At 42.6% G+C, this 12,051-nt stretch overlaps 1 protein-coding gene across 4 annotated transcripts in view; it reads left to right on the top strand.

The window, feature by feature from the left end:
* The first annotated feature begins 4,124 nt into the window (after positions 1-4,124).
* FOXN1 (forkhead box N1) overlaps positions 4,125-12,051 on the top strand; it is a 36,091-nt gene continuing 28,164 nt past the window's right edge. For 2 of the 4 annotated variants that reach the window (XM_048324893.1, XM_048324892.1), the window contains exon 1: positions 4,126-4,351. The gene's annotated coding sequence lies outside the window, so the exon portion shown is untranslated. Of the gene's footprint in view, positions 4,352-4,411; positions 4,602-12,051 lie in introns of those variants that run through there. The other 2 variants (XM_048324890.1, XM_048324891.1) reach the window with 2 other exon arrangements.

Below are 12,051 nucleotides of genomic sequence, written 5' to 3'. Positions count from 1 at the left end.
TCCAGTGATCCACTCTGAGGAGGAACGGGAATTCCTCCCTGAGCACAGGAGAAGGATCCAGCTCCAGCTACCCTAGAACAAGGCAGCGTCCCAATGCTGAATACATAAGGACCAAATAATTAAGCACAAGACAAAATAAACCCATGAGGACAATCAGAGATTATTACCCCCAATTATTAGCCCAATCTCTCTTTCTCTCTTTAATTAATTATCTCCCTGCTGCATTGAAAGCTGCACACTAAGAGCAGCCTTGTCAAAAAGGCAACCCAAAGCCCAGTGCTGGGTGACACAATGGCTGTAACAGGTGTCTAGAACACCTTCCTGAATTTCACCTAGAGCAGAAAGGCACAGAGTCAAGTCTAACACCGTGTCTTGAGCTCATCCTCATTTCCAAAATACCAAAATAACACCTTGCAGTGGCTGCCACACCGCTCCCCATGCTGCGCTTTATGGGCAGCACTAAATCACTGGCCAGGAAATGATATTTGGTGTATAATGATGGTTCTTTGTATTTTAATTTAAGATTGAACAATTAACGAGCTGAAAGTTCTGCAAATGCCAACAAAAGAACATCTTCTGGGCGTGCCAGATTTGGAGGCTGTAATTCAGATCTCCCTGGTGAATTTCTTCCTTCCCTCTTCCAACTCACGGCTCCTCTGTAACAAAAACAGGGCAAAAACCAGCTCCATTTTGCCAAAAGAAGAGGGAATGAGAATTATACTCTCTTACATCCCTGGAATTGTTCGAGTCCAGGTTGAAACAACCTGGTTTAGAGGGAGATGTCCCTGCTGACGGCAGGGGGGTGGAAGGAGATGGGCTTTAAGGTCCCTTCCAGCCCAAACCATGCTCTGGTTTGGTGAAATATTTGGAATGCTGACATTGCTAAGCTCAGTTTAACCAATGTGCTTTTCTAGACACATTAATCTGCCAGATAAATGCACTTGTGATCACTTCTGAGGGACAGAAATGGACTGAAGTGTATGTAGGTTAAACCAAGGTGTGTATTCCCTAGGGATATCTCAGAAGATAAAAAGCAAGCCCTGACTACTATTTAAAGGCAGCCCAGCAGACGGTTAAAGTTACACCCAGGTGTGTCTTCCCTCAGGTGATCCCAAGGGAGAGATGCTGGGCCACTTTTCCTATTTAATGGTGGCAGAATAGCTGGTTAGATTACGTCTTAAGTCATTTTGTAAGCTTATCATCCAAATGTTAGGATACAAAAATTGTAAGCCTACAAAGCTATTTATGATAACAAATAGTGCTGCCATCACTGCATAATAAAATATAAACAATGTATTAAAAATAAGCAATTATCCCACTAGTAAATTGAGCAGGAATATTTAATCAAAGGGATTAATTTATGCTTTGGCTGGGCAAAAAGTGAAGCTCATAGGAAGAACTCCTCGCTGACAAATTTCCAGATCAGCAAGACTGTTCTTGCCAATTATAAATAGCAGGAGGGGTTTATAATGAGGTCAGCACTGTTTTTCCATGTCAAGGAATCGAAGAATATTAAATCTTAAAATTGATCAAACCTTCTGAATTGCACACAAGGTGTTTGAGCTCAGCTTATCCTTTCCTTTGGAAAACACCAGTCCAGGGAAAACTTTTAGGACAAGGATCAAATTGTGGAAAACAAAGATAATATTTTTCCAGCTTCTAGGATGAAACAACTCCATATACCCAAGATGCCAAAACGCAGTGCTACAGGAAGCAGATCATGCAGGATGACTCCCCCTAAATGAGGCAAACAAACAGGGAAGCAGGATCTCGAGCTGCTCATTCTGGACACACCACAAGCACCTCATGCCAGGTCAGTCGGGCAGGCTGTCATTTCTCTTCCCTCTCCAGTGCTTCCCACATGAAAGTACCAAACAATCCTCCCACTTTGGTCACCTTCACTGGGCAGCTGAGCCCTGGTGGAAGTAAATAGGAACCATTTCCACCTGACATTGTTACTTCAGACTAAAGACACAGTCAGACACCACTGAATTGGTTCCACTGACTCGCTTTTTGAATATTTACTTTGTAACTTTGATGGCTGCAATTTCATTTTTTTTTCTCCCCCCCAAAATTAAATATCAGATTAGGGAAGAGAATTTAACAGTTTAGCATAGCTGCCAGTATAGCAAATCAACAGCTCAGTCTTTCCATAAAAGCCCAGACCAAGGAGAGACATAAAATTATCACATTACGATAGACTAGTCTGGATCTGACAAAATCAAGGTTGTTCTGATGCAAACATCTTGATTTCTCCTGTTGTTTGGCTTCATCTCCTGAAGAACAAACTGTTTTAGACAAAACTCTGTAAGGAAAAAGAAACTATTGAGTTTAAATTCTACAAAACTCTTTTGCCACTCAAGAGGAGAGAGCCCACGAAGCAGTGCTGGTAGGTGGGCTCTGCTCCTCATATCCCCAAAAGTGCGTGTTGATCCAGGGCTGTGACACACGTTGGTGAGGGACAGGAAAATCTGCAGTGAATTCTGACACCCTGCTTTCCTCTAGGTATTTCCTCCTGATAATTCTCCCGGGAAAGAAGAAATAATGCTCTCCAGTCAGTGGTTCGCTTTCATTCAGGCTCTTATCTCTGCACTGCAATCGACCTGTGACTCCAGCCCCAGCAAACACACCCACCAAGGTGGTGTTAAAACTTAGGGACCAGGAACTGCCTGGCTGCAGCAGCTGCATCCCAAGAGCCTGGGGGAACACTCAGGCCAGGGGCTGGCTTTGGTGCTGGGCTGTCTCTGACACAAAAACCATCCTAGATTAGTCTGTCCCAGCCATCACAGTAAGAATTGGAAATTAAAGGTGGTGCAGAATTTGGGAATAAAGAAGTAAAGATGTGGAGTGTAGTCCCAATCATCTCAGAACCTTCCCTGCCAGCTTTAGACACATAACTCTGAGGAACATCAAATGTGAAAGTCCTTGGAAAAGACAAGTCATTACCCAGCACTATCTTTGGGATCTTCCAGACAGGAAAAAGCACATCCACCAACACTCCATGCCCACATCTCTACAAGATCCAGCAGATAAATTGACAGTCTTCATTTCTAGTACCAGAAGGCTCTGATAGATTTAATAAAATCAAACTGGCAAAGTTTTGATAGGAAATAATTCATCACAGGTGAAAACATGGATTTTCTTCCACCTGTTTTTGTGGCGTGTGGATGCCCTGGCAGAGCTTTTGTGTCACAAATCAGTGTAAAATATTCTCCAACAGGTATCACAAAATCCCTTCATGAACAGCATGAACATGAATTTAAATATGTCCTCCAGAGCAGAGAGGGAATTTTTATCAAAGTTTCAATACCTTGTTCAGTATCTGACCATAATTGTGGGAGATAAACATGGGTGTACCTATACAATGACCTGGGGGCCACAGAGATGTTTCTACTGTTCTGTGGAATGACGATAATTATATTTAGCACTCATTCAGGGCTTTTCATCTTCAAAGCACTTTACAAACATTAATTAATCCCCACAACACCCTATGAGGTAGGTGAGTATTATTACAGTAGGTGTGATCAGGGGACTGGAGAGTGTGCACAAAGCCAGGTAAGGGCAGCAGGAATACACCTTCCTGCAACTGCACATTTCAATTCCTGTTCCTCTCTATGGATCTGCACACACAAAAAAACCTTTCCACGTAAATACATATGCACACACAGGCCCACCTAACCTATTCCTCTGATTCAGTCCTGGTTTTATGACCCTGCTAAGGCACTCTGGTTTTGGGAAGGAATAAAATCTTGAGTACACTGGTTTTGTAGTGTTCCTCTGATGCTTTAAACAGTGCAAGATGTTTTGACATTCCAAGGTGGAGCCACGGCTCCTTTCCATGCTGAGAGTTCAGGCTGAACAAATGCGAGAAAGGCACCTATTTCTGAGAGCTGGAGGCTTTGGGATCCTCTGGCAAACTCCATGCCAGGAAAGAGTGTTTTTAATAACCACAGGTGGATAATAGGTTTGCAAAACACGGTAACAGATGGGTATTTTAAATCAAAAGGAAAACAGAGAGGTGGAGAGGGAGCGCTCTCTTTCCAGACAGTTAGAGCTCAATACCTGCCCAACTTCTCTGAAGAATTACCAAGAGAACAAGGAAAAAAAAAAAAAAATGCAGCTTAGTCATATTTGTATTCTTATTAAATGCAAGACTGCCTGGGGCGAACAAGAGCTGATATCATAATTATTGGCTTGCCCAGCCAGCTGCCTTCTCTCACCTGATGTAAGATCAGATCTTTCCAGCCTTTGGAGCCTCTGTACCGCTGAGCCTCCACTCTCTCTGCAGGGCTGTTTGAATGACCTAATCCTGTCCTGGAGCAGCACCACGCCGTTGTGCTTCAGTAAAAAGGTAAGAGGAAACCTCTGACAACTCCGTGCAGCTTTTCAGAACTCAGCCGTGAAAGCCAAACGGAAGGGGGAGCAGAGCTCTCCTGCCTTGGCTCCTCTATTTAATGTGGAGTCCCTGAGGCTGACTTTGAAGAACTCCAGGCTGAGGGAAGGGGAAGGTCAGCACCTCCATCCTGTTCCTCGGCAGCTCCTGTAGGTATTTATCAGCCACCAGTGCGGAGGAGCAGGAGAAGGAGCCAAGGAAACACCAGGTAAGTTCATGGATCCATTGGTACTGGGAGAAAGGAAGATTGGAGGTGACTTCCCAAAGGAAAAAAGTAGCTTTTCTTGTCTTGGGCGCAGCTTAATCCAATCCTTCTGCTCCATAATTATAAAGAAAGCTGGAAGTGTTTAGCATTACCTGAAAGAAAAAAAAACAGGGAAATGAAATAACAAACCAAGAAAAGTATCTCGGAAAAAAATATGGGAAGCCTCATGTCTCACCAATCCTTAAGAGATTTGTATCAAACTTTCCCAGTGGTGAATCAAAAACTTGGGAAGTTCTGTGTTTTGAAACCAAGCTTGTTTTTACTGCTGTTTGAAATCTGGTGCTTCTGCCTCGCGTGTGTTGTGGCAGAGGATGAAAACTTTGGTTAGATTTCTTCCTATATGGAAAGGTGACTGAAGTGACATCCAGAGAGAGGCAAGGATGTGTTAAGTGCAGGAATGACCGAGTTTGAGCGCTGCAAGTAGAAACTGAATTTCTTATTTCTTTATATACTGAATTTCTTATTTCTTTATATCACTTTCTTTTCGCTTTTTAGTTTCAGACTGTTAGATTTCCAGCAAGAAAGGGACTGTTTGTGTTACAAACACAATAATTATCTAAACCTATAAATAACAACCATCTGTCATTCAACTCTTGACCCTCCTGCCTTACTGGACAGCAGATTAAATCTTGGGGAATTAGACTTTTATAAAAGTTTCAGTTTGGTTTATCAGGATCATACTTTCCTAATTTGAATACTATACAGGGTATGTTGAACTGGGTGAGGTGTAGGCAGAAAATGTATTTATTTTGTTAATAACTAATTATGGACACAAAAGAACAAAAAATATTGGATAGATAAAGTATATTTCTGAAGGAGCAAAGGATTGTGAAGTTTTCTGACAGCCAGATGTGATACATGCAGCCAAGAAAATACACAATTAAAGCAGGTTGTTTATCCTGGTGAGGGGAGAAGGACACTGGCAGAAGTGGGATTAATGTAAATGAAATAATCTGAGCTTCAAATGTAAAAGTAGAGTGTGAGAAAGTCCTGGCTTGAGCATGAGCAGATTCTGGTGTGATATTGCTGAGTTCCTGGATGTTACCAGAGCCACGTGCTGGAGACAGGAGTCAGTCCAGTACTCTGGGGAGTAAATGGAAATATCTGTCAAATGCCACTGTGGTAGGTGCAGCACAGGAAGCTGCCAGGCACACATAAAACAATGGCTTTTACTGCAAGAGGAAAGTGTAGAGAGAGGGAAGATTCACCTACATGAAGTAAAGTCCTTCTAATCCTGGTAACAACAGGCTTTCCTTTTTTAGGACAATAGTTTGCAGCTCAGGTACAGGGGATAATGAGAAAAATACATTTTTAAAAAATCAGAAAATGTCCTTTCCATGCTGTGTCCTTTCAGAGCATCTGTGCTGTAAAACAGAAATTACAAGAAAACGTAATTGTTCAGGATTTCTGGAAACTAAACCACAACAACAATATTTGAATATTTTTGGCCACAAAATGCCAGATATTTCACACAAGAAGTGGTGTCATGCAGAACTGCTTTCAGTCATGAAATCACCCCCATAACCTAATTTCATGTGCTGGTAAATGACCAAGGACAGGGAGGCAGCGATACGGCCTCCAAAAAAACAATCTGAAACAGAAATTTCCAAGCAAAAAAATACTGAAAAATGATTGATGTTAGAACCAAAATGATCTTTTGGTTACAGCCTAAAGTGACCACAGACAGGCTGGAAGGTAGAAGTTCTGCATTAGTCCAGGCAACAAATTTTAAAAGGCATAAAATTTCAAATAAACCTGAACAAAATGTAAAAATTTTTAGAACCCCACATGTGTTCACCCTTTAAAAAGCTGGGACTCAAAGCACTGAAGTGCATAATGAAGGATTTTTACATGGACTGCTCTGTCCTGCTTACAGACCAAACAATTACACATGCAAAACACTCCAGCCTCTCTCCTGCTGAAGCTTTGGAGCTGCCTCTTGCTGCCTGTGCCCATTGGAAAGTGAGGAAAAGTTGTTTGGGATGTGGCACGGGTGCAACAATATTTGGGGGGGTCAATGTCCATAAGGCCCAGGAAATGGGGATGATTCCCAGCAGAGAGGATTTGCTGGTGGTGGCCTTGCCCTTTATTGTTCCTCAGACAGCTCCAGCTCCGAGATTTGGGTCAAACACACCTCTCTGCTCTCCTGCACCTCAAAAATCATTAGCTCCAAAGACAAAGAGATTAATTATGGAGATAATGCAGATTAGGAGAGAGCTACAAATCACATCCTCCTCTCCTGCGTCCGTGAGCACGGCCAGGGCCACATCTTCCCAAGGAATTCCTCGTGTTGGCAGTGTTTGAGAGCAGGGTGAGAGTTGTCAGAGCTCTGCAAGGCTGAGGGAGGCTGAGGTATCCTGAGTAAATCACCACAACCTGCTCTGGTGGAAGGTTTAAGCTTTAAGGCCCTTCCCAACCCAAATAATTCCATGGATCTGTGGGTCAGGATCAGAGCTATGAGGTGCTGCTCTCCCTCTTGAGTCACTGTGGGATCGATGCCCTGATGTGCTGCCAGCCACAGGGTGCTGCTTATATTGGAAACGAAAAGCAAAGTCCTGGCCAGTCCTATTGATCAAAGACACTTTGCCACTTCTAATAAGATTAGGGCAATAATTAACTCTTTTGCCACATTTCAGACATAAATCCAAGCAGTGCCCTCATTAGCACATCCTTTGCTACTTCCCCAGCTGTCTCCTCACCGCACAGACAAACATCCTGGGGTTTTTTGTTGTTTTCTTTAAAATCAGTTAAGTCCTGTACATAACATTGCCCATTTGGGGGGTTTTTTTCACCCATTTTGTGCACCCAAGTCTCCTGGTCACACATGAGATACCAGCAGTGGTTGTTTGCATCATGCCAAGAGAGCTGAGACCTGGCTATGACCCAGAGCCCTGTGTTTGCTGGATTTTTTGCAAAAACACCCTTTTTTGCCAAAAACCAGTTCCCCTTCCCCAGGGGACTGTATGCCACTATTCTTCCTTCAAACAGCAATCAAAAGAGCCCACACAGAGCCATAAAATCACAGGATGGCTTGGATTGGAAGGGACCTTAAAACTCATCTTGTTCCATGGGCGGGGACACCTTTCACTAGACCAGGTTGCTCCAAACAGCTGTGACAGAACACATCATTCTTTATTTTATTCAGGATGCAAGGGCTTAGAGCTATCAGGTTTGGTTCCACTCTTTGCAGTCTGTCAACAAAATAATAACACATCAGCTCATTATATGTCTTTTACTTAAATTCCCTACATTTTCAAATGAAACCTGAGTTCTCTGGGCCCTGCTGGGTGTTGCTGAGTACTGGAGGGAGCTGCTAAATGTGTGGTTAGCAAAGTGATTCCTGTGCAGCCTTTACAAATCTCAACAGTGCCTTTTGAGGCTCAGTAAATATATGTAGAATCATTTTAAGGTGTTTGGATGAGACAGGGCTACTGCAATGCAGAGCATTATTATCTTGCTGCTGGTGAAGTGCTCAGAAATGAATGAAGCATAGAGGGTGAGGTTCCATCAGAGTCATGTAATGAAGCTGAACATGCTGTCATTTTAACCCAATTTGTTTCCCTCTGTACTGCTGCCTCACCAGTTTGTTAGAGCCTCTCAAAGGAGCTCATCCAGCTTACAACTTCCACACCTATCCCGTACTTTACTCCTGGAATGGGTAGGTATCCCTGCCCTGCAAACTCTTAACTGCTGGTTCAACAGACCTGCCAGGACAGGTCCCTGCAACATTCCCCTCTGTGGGCAAATGGTAGGATGCCAGAAATATTAGACAGGAACCTGTTCTCCCAGGAATGCAAGTAATTCATAGAAGGAAATAATTTACTATTTTCCCAGCTGGAATAATTAAACAGCGAGGCACTGTCCTCCCGAGCTGCTGGTAAGGAGAGCAAGGAAGAGGGGGGAAAAAGGAGCTGAAATGTCCTGCAGTGTAAATTATCTTCCAGACTAAACAACCTTAATTCTCTAAGTCTCTCCTCATAAGCCAGAATTTCCAGGGCTTTGACCATTCTCCCTCCTCTCCTGTGGATTTCAACCCGGGGTGCAGCGCTTCAAAATGCACTGACCAAAATCCCAAACCTTCAGCTGACACTTGACCAAGAGGATTTGCCTTCCCAAGTCTCACAGGACACGTTCCTGCCAGCACCTCATGCCTGCCAGCCTGTCTGCCTGTCCATCATACCACGATGTGGCTGATTTAGGCTCAGCCTGCAACCCTTTAAAACCCCAAGATCTTTCCAAGCACAAGTGCTGCCTTCTCCTCACCCACTGTCTGCAGGGTTTGTTATTCCTGCCTGGATGCTGAGCTCAGTTATTATTGAACTGCATTTTGCTTTCTTCAAGACTGTTTTTCCTGGCTCCTTTTGAATATTAATCCTGCCCTCCACATACATAGGCAAAGCCTCCCATTTCCAGTTGTCTCCAAATTTGATTAGAGCTCCTCTCCAGCCTATCACTCAAGTCATTAGTGAAAATACCAAGCGGTGGCAGGCTCTTGAAGAAATCCACTCCAAACACCTTTTCATTCTGACAGCAGCCAGTCTCTAACCACTCCTAATGCTCTGTTCCACCCAGCCTTACCTCCTTTCTGCTGGAGTTTTATCTCAAATACATTTTCTTTGCCTGTTTATGAGAACATCACAGGCAACAGCAGAGCAGCCTCGCTGATATCCAGCTGCATTATCTCTATTATTGTCTCCTTGCAAGGCCAGTATCCAGGGAAACTACACTGCCAGGATGATTCCTCCTTAGCAAATTCATAATAGCTTCTACTTTTGCTTTTTTTACCCCCTCCTTAGTTCAGTGGGGTTTCAATTTTGTCCTTTTCTGGGAGTTAAAGTTAAATCTGCCACCTGTAATTCCCTCACACTTTCCAGTTTGAGGGCAGAAAGTGATTTACCTCCTGTCAGTCTTGTAAATCCAATTGTACCCAGCCAATTCTCAGACCTGCAGCTCTGCAGTAATTTCAGCTGATTCTCTAAAATTCGCCAGAACTAAATTAATTGGGGCCACGGAACCTGGAGACCTCAAAAAGCCTCAGCCCTGTCCTCTGGGAGGTGAGAACACAGGTATTCTTCCACGGACGAGATCACAGGCAAACATCATTAATATTCCAGAATTTCTCATCCTCTGACTTGGCAAAGCCCCGTTAGTTTTCCACTGTGCTTTAAGGTCAGTAATTAATGTTTGCCCTACTTTTCCACCCAGGAATAGATTTGGGATGGGTTCTTTTTTTTTTTTTTTTCTCTTTGAAATGCAGAGTGTCTAGAGAGCACCTGCTCAACCCTGTGGGTTTGGGGTCAGCTTTGTGACACCTGGGTTCTGTTTTGGGAACATGCAGCAAATACTATTGTCCAACATCTTTTATAAGAACCTTTCAAAGCACTGAAAAATTACAAACCAGGACCAACTTTTCCAAGATTAGCCACTCATGCAGAGTAATTTTTTTTTTTTTTTATAGTCTGCACACAGTCTTGTGAGGTGTTGAGCAATAATACCACTTATTTAAATCTATTTAAATTCACTGTCCATGGGTATATATCACTTCAGTACACAGCATAAAATACCGATCTGGAAAAGCTCTTTGCCTCAAAAAAACCCAATTCATTCAATGGTTAAAACACTCTAGAATTCTTCCTAAAAAAAAGTAAAACTTCCGAGATTTCTGCCCATCCTCACAGAGGTGAGAGTGCCCTGCAGCTCAGTGTTCAGCAGGAAAACCTAACAGCTAAAACCCAGCATAATTCAGTCACTTGCTCTTTTTCCTCTCTGACTCTACCAAAATACAGCAGGAAAGTGTTTTCAACAGGCAAAATCAGGCAGATTTATCCACTCACCAGTGTGCAGAAAGGCTCAACAGGACTGCGAAGGAGGCTGCAAAATTTGGCTTAAGTTGATGATGTTTCTCCTTGTTGAAAGCCTCCACAGAAAAAAAACACTCTTAAAAATATATTCAACAAAAAGATTAAAAGATCAGGTATACAGGAATAGAATATTTTCCCACAAATAAAGGCACTCTTAAGGTAAAAAAAACAATTGAGAAAGAATGGCAAAGAGGAATTTAAGATAGAATGAAAATGTGGAATCTGTAAACACTGAAAGTGAAGGTAGGAAGCGTCAGGAGCGAACTCCATGAATTTAACAATATGGATAATCAGATTTACCATCGTGGAGTTCTGAAAAATAAGCAGTGATGCACCTATGATACTTGCCCGTGGTTTTACAAGAAACCTCTAAGAGTCCTTTGTTTCTTAACTACCAAAGCAAACATCTGCATTTTGATAAAAATTGCAATTCTTGCCCACTCCCTATCCCAGCAGCACCGAGTTTCCAAAAGAAACCATGAGATACACCAGGGATCACAATACAAAAAGTGACAACTGGCATTATTTAATTTGGAAGAGAGAGAGGGAGAGGAAAACTGTAGGAAAACCAAATGAGAGAACCCATAAGAATTCCTTCACCCTGGCTGAGCGAGTTTGATGCTGGGCTCATTAGAGATGTTAATGCCCAAACATCATGCACGGGGTTTGGAACAGACACAGGGCCTGGATTTCCCTGACAGAAGAAGGAGCCAGGCACGTGCTTTATATTTTTTAACTGTTTTCCTGCTCTTGTCTCCACTTTAACCCAGCTGAGCTGGCACTGAGCAGGGCGAGCTGGACCAGATCATCTCCAGAAATCCCTTCCAGCCTCAGCTTTCCCATGACTCTGAATTTCTCCAAGGATATTTCTGCTCTGTAGATCTTGGTGTGAATTGGAAACAAAAGCTGTGAAAAGCAGACTATGAGGTTGCTTCCAAGTAGAAATTTATGCCTCTTCACCAGCAAAGAGCAGCTAAAGCTGACAAAAACTCCTCACACAGAAATTCCTCTACAGCAAACTCAGATAAAACCCACTCCAAGCACAAATCTCTTTGGCTATAAAACACATTCCACACTTCATAACTGATAAGCTGCCACAATTTAGAAGGTTTTCAAAGTGTTCAAAACTTAAGAAAAGAAGAAAAAATTCCAGGCTTAAGTTGGTGGGGGGAAAAATATTAAATCAGAGGGTGCAAATATGTGAATGCAAAAATTTAAAACAGAAGCGTGTTCCTTAATTTTGAGACATTAATTCTTGAATAAACATCTACAAAGTCTCTTTGTTCAGGTTTCTACTTTCCCATGTTGACATCTTTTTCCTCCTGCTGAATCCCTAACTCTTTGTTCTGATTTCGCATCACTCTCTATAATGCCCAAAATACTGTAAGATTATAAATTTAGCCCTATAGGTGTTTAGAAAATCCAAGAAAATAAAAACACAGGACCAAGTGAAAATTTGCTCACCCACAGAGATCTGTAAGAGGAGGCAAAAGGTTGAGCTGTTGCCATTATCAAATTTGATACAGGTCTGT

The sequence above is a fragment of the Corvus hawaiiensis genome, chromosome 20, assembly GCF_020740725.1.
Source record: "Corvus hawaiiensis isolate bCorHaw1 chromosome 20, bCorHaw1.pri.cur, whole genome shotgun sequence".
NCBI lineage: Eukaryota > Metazoa > Chordata > Aves > Passeriformes > Corvidae > Corvus > Corvus hawaiiensis.
Note: the sequence above shows the minus strand (reverse complement) of the source record. Positions and strands in the feature narration are given on the sequence as shown.